Below are 14307 nucleotides of genomic sequence, written 5' to 3'. Positions count from 1 at the left end.
AAACCCTGCTTGGATTCTCAGAAGGGGGCTGCGATGCTGGCCAACCCCTCCTCCCTGAAATACCCGCTTCCCTTGGCCGCTGCGGAGCTGAGCCGCACGAGGTCCCCCTGGACTGTCGGGTAGCTTTCCTCCGCCTCCTTCTCAGAGCTGCCTCCCCGACAGCGCGCGTGCCTGCCACCCTCCGTGTCACCCCCCGGCGCCCTTATGGGAGCTGGTTCTACTTCATAGCCTCCATCACCACGGCAGCCATACGAGCATCTTCCCTTCCAACCACAGCGTAAGCCCTCCGAGAGCGGGGCCCTTGCGTGTTCTTCTCCAGGTCCCGTCCACAACAGGGGGTGCAGCACCGAAACTCAAGTCTCTATCCCAGACTTGTCCTCCAAGTGCCACCCCTCTAAGTTCTGCTGCCAACTTGAAGTCTTCTGTGGGGATTTTCAAAGAAGGCATCACATGCTTAACACGTTTCAAAGGAAACTCTCCACGCCACCACCAGAGACGAAACAAATTGTTAAAAGCTACAATGCTGGTTTCTGGAGTTCTGCTGTAGCTCAGCGGTAACAAACGTGACAAGCATCCATAAGGACACAGGTTCGATCCCTGGCCTCCCTCAGTGGGTTAAGGATCTGGCGTTGCTGTGAGTTGTGGTGTAGGTCACAGACGTGGCTCGGATCCCGAGTTGCTGTGCTGTGGCGTAGGCCGGCGGGTACAGCACTGATTCGACCCCTAGCCTGGGCATTTCCATATGCGGTGGTTACATCCCCAAAAAGACAAAAAATAAAAAATAAGAAAAGAATTGAAATGCTGGTTTCTCTTCCAACATTCTGTAGTTTAGTAAATGGGTCTATGATCCAGCCTGCTGTTTAAACCAGAAGTCTGAGGGTCAACTTCTCCCTTGCCTCCCAAGAAGGGCTCACTTCTCTCCATCTCGAGCACCAATGCACCTGCCCGTGGTCCTCTGGGTTCTCACCTGGATGGCTCAGCGGGCTTCGTGCTACTCAACCTTCCTTTGGTCCCATCTCTCCACAATATTTCCAAAGAAGACTATCTTCTACCTGCAAAGGGACTCAAGCTGCTCCCTTGCCTAGAATCCTCAGGATCTTTCCACTCATCTTAGGACAAAGGGAAAACTGGGGTTCTTTCCCCTCATATTGTCCTCAAGGCCAAAGTGCCCCTCTCCAGGCTCCCTTGCTCACTGTTCTACAGCCACAGGGACCTGCCGTCCCCCCTTGTCACGTGTCATCTTTGCCAGTGCTGTCTCTTCTGCCTGGGGTGACACGTCCCTTCCCCAGAGACCACACTGACTTCTGCTGACTCATCTCTTTCCCCAGAAAACATTCTCGCATCTCCCTAACATTGGCAAAGCGTGATTACAAGCTCTCCTAACAGTGTTGGGATGGTAACTGGGGTAAAAGCGCCTTTGATTGTTTGAGTAACCTCAAACCTAGTTACTTTTTAATATTTTAAAAAATAATTTACCTTCTCATTTGACCATTACCAAAAAGATCCTAAAAATATAGAGATGTCAAGTTACCCATCTAATCAAAGGAAATTAGCCATCAAATTGTGGTAATGGGAGTTCCCATCATGGCTCAGTGGTAGCAATCCCCACTAGCATCCATGAGGACATGGGTTTGATCCCTGGCCTCGCTCAGTGGGTTAAGGATCTGGCATTGCTGTGGCTGTGGTGTAGGCCATCAGCTGTAGCTCCAATTCGACCCCCAGCCTGGGAACCTCCTATGCAGGGAGAGCAGCCCTAGGAAACAAACAAACAAACAAAAAAAGACAACAACAAAAAATCCTTCTTTGAAAATGGAAACACAGATACCTTCACTCCAAAGATTGTTACGAGGATTTATGAAAAAGTATTTACAAAATATCTAGCACAGTACCTGGAATATTCAGTTGCAAAATCAATAGAAATTTATCAGTGCCACTGCCACCAATCCATGAAAATATGGGTCGTCCACCAGCACATAGTTCAGGAGGCTGAGGCAAAGTACATTTACTTTGAAGAAGATAAACAAGAGCATTCATTTTCAGGAATCATGACTTTTACCGCACTTTAAACTTTAGCAGTATCGACCAGAATTGCTCTAAACCAAATCAATCAATACTGGAGAACGTGTGCTCCGATGAAGCTTTTAAAGGGGATTTAGGTGAAAGGGAAGACGTCTCTCGGTGCGGTCTGGAAGGGATGTGAAAGTCTTGTCATTCATACGCTCATCCTTTCATCCATCCATCAGTCCACGGGCTCAACACATCAGCATGAGTGACAAAGGTGTGACAGCAGGTGCATGAGCTGTGGCAGTGAGCAAGCTTCCGTCCTTCTAAGACTTACGGTAAAGGGGTGGGGAGGGGAGCTCAAGTCATGGTTCTGTTAGGTAGCTGGTCAGACAAGTCCTGCCCCATCCTGAGTGGAGCGGTCTTTCTTGTCCCCACCCCCCCTCACCTTGACACTGACCAGAATATGCCAGAGATCTCCTCCCTTTTGTGGTTAAGGACCACTACATTCCCAGCCTTCTCAGGCCCAAGTATAAGGTCAAAAACACAGCTGGGGAGTCATGGCTTAGCAGTCAACGAATCTGACTAGCATCCATGAGGACGCAGGTTCCATCCCTGGCTTTGCTCAGTGGGTTAAAGATCCGGCGTTGCCATGAGCTGTGCCATAGGTCACGGATGTGGCTCAAATCCTTCGTTGCTGTGGCTGCGGTGTAGGCTGGCAGCTCCAGCTCTGATTTGACCCCTAGCCTGGAAACCTCCATATGCCATGTGCAGCCCTAAAAAGCAAAAACAAACAAACAAAAAAAAAAACAAAAAAACAAACAAACCACAGCTAGACTTTCCACACTGCCAGCCCTGGTGGGTGCAGGTCTCTAAAACTTAAGAGGTGACCCAAAACAGCCGGGTTCATTATGCTGTATGTATAATAAGTTTGCATTGTGATCCCCCCCCCACTCCCACCCATGGGTTTCACTTGGGTGCCTATGGGTAAGTGCCTGCACAGAGAGGGGAAAGGTCTGTAACATAAAGCTGTCAGTTTCCTTGTCAACCAAACGATGCAGGACACAGGCAGGGACTTGCCACTACCCTGAAAAAGCAGTTCGACCCCACGGAGGGGCTACTTCTCATTTCCCACCAGAGAGGCCGCTCTCCTCTCTCTGTAACGTACCTTAGCTTGCTTTGCTTAATGAAATTTCTGCTACTGGAAACTGCTCTATGTCTCTCATTTGAATTCTTTCCTTCCGGGGAACAAAAGGCCCGAGGATTTCTAACCATCCAGTTATAATGTCATAAATGCTACAAAAATAGAAACTGAAGGGACCGTGTCACCCTTAATTGGGGGTGGGGGGGAGCACGTGACCTAGGCATCTTCCGGGTTATTAAAATTGAAGTTTGACAGAGGCCACAACAGACTCGGCAAACCAATGGGAAAGGCCAGACTCAAAGCAGAACTCACAAAGGGAGTGGATGAAAACCGTGGCTCTAAGCTCTCCGTTAGATTGAGGAGTAACCTGGCATCAGGAGGAGAGGGAAGGAGGGATTTGGCAGAGAGCTTATACACAGGTGCTGGGAGGAAGCTGTTGCCATGAAGTCAGTCTCTGACTACACCGCCTCCCATGGGGGAGAGGAAGGAGGTGTCACCTCCTTTCATCCAAGCAAGGAAGACCCACTCCCACAGCTGGATACAGATGCCCACAGTTCGGGGACCAGCAGACCAGGGCTTGTTTCGCTCTTCAAAAAGTTAAGGCCACCGCAGGCAGCAGGATAGAGGTTCATGCATTGGGGGAAGCTCAGACATTCAGAATTTGCTGAGGCAAAAGAGACAGTGTGCATGGACCAGATGCGACATCTATAGGGAGGCGGGCTGACCCAAGGGGACCCCAGCAGGGAAAGCCTATGTGAATGAAACATGTCCAGTTATAAGCTGGAGATCCGGGGCAGGCCAAGTCAGCAGGGAGGTGCTGCAGAGATGCTGAGTGGGGACCCCTGTGGTTGTACCCCATTAGCAGCAGGGAACGACAGCTCAAATGATGACAGTGAAGCCAAACTGACCCAGTACAAATCTTAAGCCTAACCTGTGCCTCCTTAAGCCTCAGTTTCTCCAGCTCTGAGTGGGAATAATGTCAGCTACAACCATATAGATGGTTGGGAAGAATAAATCCCTGTTGGTGTGATTGACAGGAAAATCCAACCTAAGCAAAAGCAGCAGGCAGAAGCTTTGATACATCAGACTCCAAAGGTCAACATGACTTTATGCCTAAAACAAAGATAAAGTTCAAGATACAGACTAGGAGAAGGTATTTTTCCACAGGATACATCAAGGAATCATGAGCAAAGCTGAGTCTGGCAGAAGGCAGGAAACACAATGACATTCCCAAGGAGCAAATTATATCCCCCCGAAAGCAGCAAACATTGTCAATGGGAAACTCCTAAAAGGGGAACTATGAATAGCTCATAATCACATAAAAAGATAGTGAATAAGGGAGTTCCCGTCATGGCTCAGTGGTTAACAAATCCAACTGGGAACCATGAGGTTGTGGGTTCAATCCCTGGCCTTGCTCAGTGGGTTGAGGATCCGGCCTTGCCGGGAGCTGTGGTGTGAGTCGCAGACGAGGCTCAAATCTGGCGTTGCTGTGGCTCTGGCATAGGTTGGCGGCTACAGCGCCGATTGGATCCCTAGCCTGGGAACCTCCATGAGCCGTGAGAGCGGTCCTAGAAAAAGGCAAAAAGACAAAACAAAACAAAACAAAAAAAAATGCAAACGAAATAAGATATTAAATTCGTGCAGGAAAATAGCCTCATGAACTGCTGGTGGAAATTTATTTTTTTTAATTATTTTTATTTTTTCCATCATAGTTGGTTTTAGTGTTCTGTCAATTTTCTACTATACAGCAAAGTGACCCAGTCTGTCTGTCTGTCTGTCTGTCTGTCTCTCTCTCTCTCTCTCTCTCACACACACACACATTCTTTTTCTCACATTATCCTCCATCATGCTCCATCACAAGTGACTAAATATAATCCCTAGGGCTATACAGCAAGATCTCATTGCTTATCCATTCAAATGCAACAGTTTGCATCTATTTTGTTCTTTTTTTGGCTGAGTAGTAGTCCATTGTGTATATATACCACATCTTCTTAAACTGGAACTTTGAAATGCCTTTTGACACACCTTTTGACACACATACGGCTGCCTCAGCAGTAGGGCTTCTTGTCATTTAGAGCAGGTCCTTACACATCTGTCCAAGGCACCCTCCCTCATCTCCCTCCACCTCCTAAGTAGCTGGGGTCTTGGAGAGCATGCTCAGGGGCACAACTAGCTGCCTGCTGGGGCCTCTGCTGAGACTCTTATTGCCCTGTCTGCCCTGCTCTGGGGACTTCTCATGTCTTAAACACCTACTGTGCCCAGAGCACTTTTAAGGGTGCTTAGCCATTTCCCCCAGTCCGCATGGCCATGTGCAGTGCGTCCACCAGCACGATTACACAGAAATGTAAAGAGAGACGAGGAGAGTTTGCGTGAGATGCTCAAGGTGACAGCGCACATGGTGGAGGTGGAAGGCGCCACCGGACACTAGCGTCTATCTTTGCTTTGTCACAGAAACAGCATCTGGAAAGTGGGCAGGACCCCCTGCCGCAAAATTCTGTGGGTGCTTGCTGTTATTTTCTCACTTGTGCCTCTAAGCTTCGGACACGGTGGACCACTCATCAGTACCTGATGGGGGAGGCAGGGCCCCCGGGGCTGAGCTGCTCAATCAGCATCCTGAACTCCAAGTGCCTTTCTCTCTGCCCCCTTGGGTCTAAGCTGAAGATTAGATGATAAAACATCATAAAACCAGATTCGGACAAGGAAATAAGTCGTGTCATGCATTGTGGAAGGAGGCTTTCCTAGGACATGAGACAGTTTTCTGGCTGACTCTCTCCCATCCCGTCATTTCCATCACACGCTTAACCCTTTCGGCAACGCCATGAGCACTGATCACTAGCTTTCCTATTTCACAGATGAGAAAACTGAGGCTGAGAGAGGAAAAGTGCCATGGCTAAGATCCTGCTAACCTTTGTTCTTAGGGAGCCCCAATTCAAGGCAAGGGGAGCCAATGCACACAGCCCAGGGGGCTGAACCGAGATGCAAACGCACACTGCTGCCTCCAACCCCATTTTTCATTACGTTGTTCTACCTGGAAGAGGCAGCAGGTGATTCAGGATGTCTGGGGACCAGCCAGCTGGACCCTGTACCTCCATACTCTGCTCTGTGCTCTCAGGATCTCAAAATGTATCAAACACCAGTTGTGCTTGCTCTTTGCAACTTTTCATAAAATGCTACATGCAGAGACAGTGATATTAGCCTGAATCCAACCAAGTCAACTGGCTGAAAACTGGCTGGATCAAAGTGGCTATATTTAGCCTCTGTTATAATAGCCTCTGCTATTAAGAATAGCGTGTCTTAGTGACAGATCGGGGACCTCAGAAGGCCATGTGTATGCATACTCATTAACTAAGCATTTGACTCTTGCAAGACATTTCTGAGGCATCACACGAAGATACAGACAGAAGCTAGGTTTAAAATGCTCATCACATCATCATTTAGAAGAAATGACATTGAAATGAAATTATTCAACATAACAGAAATGGTCAAATAAATCACACTACATCCACGAAACAGAAAACTATGAGGCGATTGAAATATGCCTCAGTTATCCCAGCATAACTGATGGAATATCAACATATTTATAAGACACAAAAAGAAAAGATATAAGCCGCCAAATTATCTCAATTTTGTTTACATATATCCAGAGAGAGATTGGAAAGAGAGGTTGTCCAGAAAGAAAAACTAGAAAGAGAAGGGGAAAGTGATAAAAAAGGAAAGGAAAAAAAATTGGAAAAAAAATGGGAGAACTTATCAAGTGTTGCAAGTGTTTATATGACACCTAGACGATGGCATTACGGGGTTATTTTTATTCCGGCGCTTCTGGTGATAAATACATATTCAATGAAAGTGCGAGCATTGTGTAATCAGAAGAAACCCACTCAGCGGGTCTGGTCTCATGGCTACTTGAGGAGAGGGGGCGGGTCTCATCCTCTCTTTGCTCTTTTCTTCACTCTTGAAAGATTAATTGATTCTATTTGGCTTCCACAATGAGTTTCTGGGTTAAGAGCCATTTTCTTCAGATGTGACGATTCTACTCTCAGTACAGCTCTGTTGTTCCTGAGACTAAATATTTTATTTCTGAATTCTCTCTCGAGTGCTCACTCTCACTGCTTTTAACCAGACATCACTGGTGCTGTCCTTGGAGTCACAAATGAGCTTGATAATTTTCTTCTCTGAATACATAATAGTCAACAGTTAAAGAAGAAGGAGAAAGGGAAAGGGAAGAAGAGGAAGAAGCGGGGGAGGGGAGGAGGGGAGGGAGGGGGGAAGCAATCGTTTCGGGTGAAAATACCCATTAGATTTCACATTCTTGAGTTAAAACAGTAGCTCTTCCATTGACTAATGACCTTGGTCAATTCCTTTAATGACTCTGGGTCTACAAGGTTTCCGTTTCATCTTTAAGATCTCTTTAAAACTTGGCCCTAAAACTCTGATGTATTTTGCATTTAAGACTATTTTCTCTGGTTCTTATTTCAAAGACTTCAAGGCAGTGATCTCCAGAGTCTCTTCTCAATGAACACTAAGCAGAAAGGAGATTCAGATCCGAATTGTTCTCCTAACTCCTGATTCCACCATGGCTGGTTCATCCTTTTGGTTAAATCCTTTGTCCAGACTTCTGAAATACACAAGCCTCAAGAGGGCTAATGCCCACAGCAGTAAAGGGACAGGTTTCTCAGACTGTGGTCCCAGGTGACATGAACAGTCTAGTCTGATAGGAAGGGCACTGGTCAAGGAAACAGGCATGCGGGTTCCATGGTGGCTTTGACACTGAATCTCTGGGGCTACAGTTTTACAAAGAGACAATGTCTCCTTATCTACTGAACATACGTCGGGTTCCATGGTGGCTCTGACACTGAATCTCTAGGGCTACAGTTTTATAAAGAGACAATGTCTCCTTATCTACAGAACATACGCTGACCCTGATGGACACCAGGCACTGGGTACTGGGTCAGGTGCTGCGAATAGAAAGGGGTCACAACAGTATGGTCCACGTTCCACTGAGTTCTAAGCTGCAGGGACCAAGGGAGCAGTCAGGTGGCTCTCACAGGAACATAGGCACACAGTGGTGACTGTCACACGGCAAACGCACCAGTGCTCAGCCAGGCTGGAAGAGACTTCTGGGGGGAACAGACTTTAGGCAGAGATCTAAGTAGGAGCCACGAGGCAACGGAGAGGGAAGACAAGAGGAGATGCAGATAACGTCCTACCTTCTAGGTGCGAGCTCTTCAGTGGAAATGCTAATACACATGCAGCATGAACACATGGTCATAGGCAGTAAGACTCACAAGGGATGCTGAGATCAAATAATATGGGGGGATTATAAGAAGCAAGGTTATTCTTACGGAGAAGATAAAACGTTTTGTCTAAGTAGGAAGAGGAAACTGAGCTGGGAACGTGATGGTCTGGTGATACCAGGGCAGAAGCAAGAAGATACAGGTGGTGGGGTGGGCTGTGTAGTTAAGCATCTCTGCCAGGTGTCACAGAACAAGCAAAGGCAGCCACTTCCTGAGGGTACCAGGAAGGTGCCCAGGCTGAGCCGGGGCGTGTGTCGGGAGAGAACTTGAAAAGGCTTATTTCAAAGACCTTGAAGACAGAGCTTAGAAATGTCCGGCTATTGGATGCTTCCCAGTTCATATCAAAAAGCCCTTTCAAACGTCTAGTGCTGTGGGCTGAGACTTGCTCTCAGATCCAATCCTGCCCTTGTGTTTTCTCTCTGGTCTCTGGCTGTTCCTCCTCAGGCATCTTCATGAGCTTCTTTTCATCTGCTCACCCCAGATGTTCCTGGGGTCCCAGCAGACCTTGGCTGCCTTCTCTTCAAAATCCACAGAACTTCCATATGGAAATTCAGCCCCGGTGCCGTCTTTAATCTCTGGGTGTTTGCTGGAGACTCTGAGTGGATGACCCTCGGCTCAGATCTTCCCCAGGAGCAGCTGTGCATTCCCTGCGTTTGCATTTTATCACACTGAGGGATTTTTTGGCAGTGGAGGTCTCCTTTCCCTCCACCCCGTCTTACATGGAACAGAAATCCATGTAAGCATGATTTCATCAGTGCGAGGCAGTATATGTGTTTCAAGTGTATAACATTTGCTCAAGAAAATCCATGAAGCCGTAAGGTTGTGATTGACATGCAGGGTTGAAATCAGGAGCTACAAAGCCTTGGTTAAGCGTTTTCCTTCTGATTTAATAAGATACCGGACATTTCCAACAACCATTGTTTTTTTGTGTGTGATAAATACTTGATTGCTCCCATGTCTCCCCCCAACATTATTTTTGGTTCCGTTTTTGTTTATTTATTTGTTTGTTTTTGGCATGAGGAAGCTCCTGGGCTAGAGACAGAACTCGAGCCACAGCAGTGACAGTGTCGAGTCCTTAGGCACCAGGCCACCAGAGAACTCCGGTTCTGTTTTTACTTTAATCCCCTCATGATAATATTCAAGAATTCTAACATTGATTCAAAAAGAAAAGTTCAGGATCAATTTTAGCATCTAAGCTCTATCTCTAATTATATCTAACAGACGCCCTTCCTCGTGCAAATTAAAGTCAGATATGACGCATGGGGAGCTGGGAGTAAATGCTGAAATTCCATGTAACAAGATTATGGTAACCCAGGATGCAGTCCATTCTGCTCTCACCACACAGCACTGTGCTAAATGATGCAGCGGCCAGACCTGGCATCTGGGCCCCTCACAGCAGCGCTACGGAGGGGGCGCCTGTGGGCACAGAGTCATGTGATCAGATCTGTGCCTGCCCGACTGATTAAAGGTGGGTCCATCAGCCCTACAATGGCATATATATTGAAATGTGGACAGAGAGAACAGGGAACAGCAGCACAGCTGGGGCTGGGGAGGAGGACAGCAGCTGACATCTGAATACCGCTACTGTTTCTAGGGGACTCCCATCACCCAACCGCATCTTCAAGGTGACCTTGCAAGAGAGGCTCTGTTCTTGCTATCGTTTTCATACGCAGAAACAGAGGTACCAGGCACTCGTTTCACTGTTTTAAAGAGGTGGAACCAGGGTTTGAACCCAGATAGATTGTAAACGTGGTTTTGTGCTCTTGAAGAGACCTTCACTGGGTAAATGCTCGTTAAAATAAAGACATAAGCATGTCATACATTGCATCTTTTTTAAATGGTTTAGAATATTTAAAACAGTATAACTGGGATGACATGTGCCTAAAAACGCATCCCTGGGACACTGGCGGGGCAGCCTGAGAAGGTCTGATTCTGCCACTATTGCAACCATGTCAGTGGGAGGGATGAGGCTGGAGCACGAAACAGGCTGAGGAAGCGCTGACCCCAGGAAAGACTGGGGGCCTGACCAGAGGAAGGTCAGTGGGCTTGGAGGGACCCGAGAGACCTGAGGAGGCAGAGAAGGGCCCAGCTGATAAGACCTGAAATTTGACTGGATGTGGAGGTCGGGGGGCGGGGCGTCAAGGAGTAATTCTGGTCCTTCTCGCTGGACCAGTTCAGGGGCAGGACCATTTATCACACAGCTGATTTGTTCCTTCAGCTGATGCTCAGCACAAGTCCTGTTCTCAGCACTGTGGGTGGAGCAGGGAACAACAAGACCTGCCGGGCTCTGGAGCCAGACTCTCAGGGTTTGAATCCTGGCTCCATGACTCGCTGCCTAAGGGATGTTGAGCGCATCTGCAAATGCTCTGTGCTTAAATTTCCTCTTCTGTAAAAAGGGACCTATCCACGTAACATACCGCTTAGAGGAGGTGTCATAACAAGTACATCCATACACATAAATACTTAAAGCATCCGAAACACTATTTTCTAGCACCTAGAAAACACTCAGGAATGATTTACTGAAAGCGGCACTATTATTAAATGGTAGAGGCGACAAAGAGATGAAATAAATACGTAACAAAACTAGCTCTGAAGTAGCCTGAAGAAAAAGAAAGCAGAATAAGAAACCGAGTGGCAACCGGAAACCTATTTTTAAAAAATGGGCAAGAAGCATCTCTGAGGTGACATTTGAGTAGAGACCTGACCGGGGTTTATCAACAAAGCAAGTGTGGCGAAGACTGGGAGAGGGACTGAATTCCAGGTGGAAGGACCCCCCTGAGGTTCAGAAGCTCTGGACTGCGAATGAGCTTGAATTCATTCCTTGAATTCATTCAAGGAAGAGTAAGAGCAATGAGGAAGAGAGTGGGAGATGAGTTTAAGGGGAGAGTCAAGGATCGGATCATCCAGTGCCAAGCGGGACCCACTAAGGACTTGGTCTCTTGCTCCCAGGTCTGCAAAGTGATGCAGGAGTTAAGATCCAGACTGCCTGGATGGGATTCCCACCCCACCTCTTCCCAGGTGTGCACATCAGTATTTTCATCTATAAAGTGGGGATAATAAGAACACCTACGCTATACAGAGTTGTGGTGAGAGGGGAGGAAATTTACTATTAAATATGGTACACACATAATATTAATTGTAATATTAAATTTAAATAGGGTACATATTTAAGCAGTCAATGTCATTATCATCCTCGTCATTATTATCATTAAAAGACTGTGAGTAGGGCCAGCATAATCCAAATTATCTGTAAACAAGAAAAACACATACACACACACACAAAAACCACTATCTGGCTTCTGTGCGAAGGTGCAGGTCAGGCTTTGTCAGTGATGGACACAAGTGAGCTGAGTCCTGAGCGTGATGGAGAGACACTCCCCCGGACACAGACTGCAAAATGCTCAGGCCGATGTGCAGCGACACAGACGGACCAAGCGATACTCATACTAGGTGAAGTAAGTCAGCAAGACAAAGAGAAAGACACACAAATACTGTATGCCATCACTTACCTGTGGAGTCTAAAACATGACACAAACTTTTCTACAAAACACATTCACAGACGTGGAGGACAGACGTGTGGTTGCCAAGGGGGAGGGGGAAGGGGGGCGAGAAGGTTGGACTGGGAGTCTGGGACGAGCAGGTGCAAACTATATAGAGAAGGGATGGCGAAACAACAAAATCCTACTGTATGGCACAGGGAATTATATTCAATATCCTGCGATAAACCATAATAGAAAAGAATACGAAAAGAATGTGTGTATATGTGTATATATACACACACACACTGTATGAATGAATCACTTTGTTGTGCAGCAAAAATTAACACAACATTGTAAATCAGTTATACTTCACTAAAATAATTTTTTTAAAAATTCTCAGGCTGACTGGCTTTGTGCATCTAGAGTTCCAAGTTTCCCCGAGAACATGTGTGTGCTGGGTCACGCTAAGCAAAGTCTTTAAAAAAAGCACTGCCTCCTCAAAATGGATGTACCACTACAAAAACAAAAAAATTGAATGGAGTAAAAATAAATAAAACTCTCATGCTTTTCCTTCGCGAACACTCAGCGTGAAAGCCATATTTTTTCAGAGAACATGCTTTCCTCATAGCCTCTCCTTGGGAGCTTCACAATTAGCTCCCAAGACAAAATGGGAAATCCTATTTCTGTAACTGTCCAAATACCGTATAGACATGAAAAGGTCAGAGAGGCATATTCTGTTCATTTTCCTGCATGAGCAGTTTTAACATAAATCCATCCTCTTCTCTCGGGCTGTCATTGGACAGAAAGGGTCATGGGACAGATGCACGGAACGCCAATTAGTGGGAAAGCCTGATCCAGGAACCCCGCTCCTCAGCTTTAAAGTGGATCTTGCTCAAATCCTTGGCTCTCTGTTGGGAAATTTGCTCTGAGTGAAGCCTCAAGTGATCTGCTCCTAATTTTGTACGGGGTGCACATAAGTAGGACAGTGAATCAAAGGCACTCTAGGAAAGGCAGGAGTGCCTTTGGTTCTTGATCTTCCAGGAAATAAAAGTGGCTAGAAGTATAGTGAGTTGAGAGCAGGGAGTTTCATATCTACTAATAGGCTTCATGCTGCCATTTCCCCAACTTCAGTTATTTACAAAAAACTAGCATGATTTTCACTCTCATGACCTCACACCAGCGTTGCCAGTAATACTTAACTTTTTTGGCAATAATTTTTGTTTTAAAATTCAGGAGTTTCTGTTGAGGAGCAGTGGAAACAAATCGGACTGACCCATGAGGATATGGGTTTTGATCTCTGGCCTCACTCAGTGGGTTGGGGATCTGGCGTTGCCGTGAGCTGTGGCGAAGTTAACGTAGATGCAGCTCGGATCCTGCGTTGCTGTGGCTGTGATGTAGGCTGGCAGCTGCAGCACCAAGTCAACCCTTGGCCTGAGAATGTCCATATGCTGTGGGTGAGGCCCTAAAAAAGAAAAAAAAAAAAAAAAAAACTGAAAGGGCACTGTGATGCCCTCTTAAATAACAATTGATCCAGTGTTACTTTCCATTCATGGAAACCATTGGTGAAAACAAGTTAACATTTATTGAAGTTTAGCCAGATACTCTTGACAGTAAGAGGGGTGGAACTCTTGGCTAAAATGGAAGCTTAGTAAAGGTTAATAACACAGAGTCAGGAGTTCCTGCTGTGGCTCAGCAGGTTAAGAAGGTTAAGAACCCAACTAGTATCCACAAGGATGCATGTTCAATCCCTGGCCTTGCTCAGTGGGTTAAGAATCTGGCACTGCCTTAAGCTGCAGCCTAGGTCTCAGATGTGGCTCGGATTTGGCATTGCTGTGGTTAATTCAACCCCTAGCTTGGGAACTTCCACAGGCCACAGGTATGGCCCTAAAAAGTAAAAAAAAAAAAAAAAGAAAGAAAAAATTAATTAGCCTAAAATGCATTTTTCCCTGAATTAAACAGAAGTCTTAAACTTGAAAAAAAAAGAAACTTTTCCATGAGGATTAATATTCAGGAGCATCACCTCCCAGGTCCCCTAAATTCACCTTCAATACCCCCAGCACCGAGGCAAAGGCTGCTGGGGGCTGGTACTACAAGGCTCTTCCTTGGAGAGGCAGTCCTAGAACAAAGGCTGCCTTTCTCAGCATCCTTTTTCTGGCTGTGGCCATATACATAAACCCCAGCGAATGAGATGTAGGAGCAGCTGTGTGGGGCCCCAGGAAGACCTTCAACAGGGAGAGGGTGCCTGGCTTCTTACTCCGTTCTTCCCCCTCCCTCTGCCCTGTGACTCAGATGGAGTGGTCCAGGCTTCAGAAGTCAGCCTGGACCCTAAGGTGACCTCAAGAGTGGAAGCTGCACGTCCAGATAAAGGGGCAGAAGGACAGCGAGAATG

The 14307-nt window shown here is 46.7% G+C and overlaps 1 protein-coding gene and 1 long non-coding RNA gene across 11 annotated transcripts in view; one reads left to right on the top strand and one right to left on the bottom strand.

Moving 5' to 3' along the window:
• FAM135B (family with sequence similarity 135 member B) overlaps positions 1–14307 on the bottom strand; it is a 292392-nt gene that overhangs the window by 104093 nt on the left and 173992 nt on the right. The window lies entirely within an intron of this gene.
• Positions 9814–14277, top strand: LOC102165812 (uncharacterized). The gene is made up of 3 exons (XR_002343060.2): positions 9814–9907; positions 11389–11457; positions 14208–14277. It is a non-coding gene; the product is annotated as an uncharacterized LOC102165812 (long non-coding RNA).

This window comes from Sus scrofa, chromosome 4 (assembly GCF_054392235.1).
Source record: "Sus scrofa isolate SSC_HxYL_T2T_F1_AM1 chromosome 4, Sscrofa_HxYL_maternal_Yorkshire_Landrace_v2.0, whole genome shotgun sequence".
Lineage (NCBI taxonomy): Eukaryota > Metazoa > Chordata > Mammalia > Artiodactyla > Suidae > Sus > Sus scrofa.
Note: the sequence above shows the minus strand (reverse complement) of the source record. Positions and strands in the feature narration are given on the sequence as shown.